Consider the following 1,198-nt stretch of genomic DNA (forward strand, 5'->3'; position numbering starts at 1 on the left):
CTGGGTTCGATTCCTCAGCACCGCATAAGCAGAAAAGGCCAGAAGTGGGGCTGTGGCTCCAAGCAGTAGAGCACTAGCCTTGAGCTGAAGAGTTGAGGGACAGCGCCCAGGCCCCGAGTTCGGGCCCCATAAGCAACAACAACAACAACAAAAACTCTGAATGTTTGGTGGGAGCAGGAAACAGGCCACACTGAAGAGCCCCCCTCCCTGAGCCTGTCACACTCCATCCCACAGGCCCTTGGGGGGGGGGGGACACAAGGGGAGGCGACAGAAGGATCTAGAGTGCGGGTAGGGGGAGCTGCAGTCCCACTGCATCTCTTGGTTGTGTAATGGCAGCCATGAGACCAGGGGATGAACTGCTGGGTTGGAGTTCCGTAGGCATGGCTGCATAGTATTCCGTGTTCCATCACAGGATGTTGTGCGGTTCCCTAACTGGCCTCTGTGTCCAAAAGCCAAGCAATGGGGGGGGGGGTGCCTGGTCCCCGTCACCTTCCTCTATGCCCCCTGACAATTCTCCATCACCAGTCCGGTGAACCCTGGTGGACTGATGGTGGGCAAGGCCACCGAATGGGAGCAGAGGGGTGGAGCTGACGGCTCTCTTCCCATCCTCTCAAGGAAGCGGGGAGGGGGCTCTAGCCCCAAGCTCTCCGCAAGCTTTCCCCTCACAGGGTGGATGAGGATGGTGATCATGGGTGATGATGGTGCTCATGGAGTGTGTGTGTGTGTGTGTGTGTGCAAGCCAATCCTGGGGCTTGAACTCACAGCCTGGGCGCTGTCCCTGAGCTTTTGTGCCCAAGGCTGGCGCTCTACCACTTGGGCCACAGCGCCACTTCTGGTTTTCTGGTGGTTCATTGGAGATCAGAGTCTCCCGGGCGTTCCCCCCGGGGCTGGCTTTGAACCGCGATCCTCGGGTCTCAGCTCCCGCGTAGGTAGGATGACAGAACTTGGACTGAGCGGAGCCTGGAGCTGGAACCACAGAGCCAGCTGGGGGCTCGTCGTCCGGTCTCTGCTTCTTGTTTACCTCCCCCGACGGGCAGCTCTCTCCCACCCTGACCCCCCTCCCCGCACGCGCACGCACCATGCCCGCACCACCCGGCCCCACGCTCTAACAACCCCATCTCCCAGCCTGGGGAGACAAACGGTACCCCAAATCACCATCCAGGTGGACCCCCATGGCGGGGGGGGGGACAGGGGAGCG

The sequence above is a fragment of the Dipodomys ordii genome, unplaced genomic scaffold (assembly GCF_000151885.1).
Source record: "Dipodomys ordii isolate 6190 unplaced genomic scaffold, Dord_2.0 Scaffold64, whole genome shotgun sequence".
Lineage (NCBI taxonomy): Eukaryota > Metazoa > Chordata > Mammalia > Rodentia > Heteromyidae > Dipodomys > Dipodomys ordii.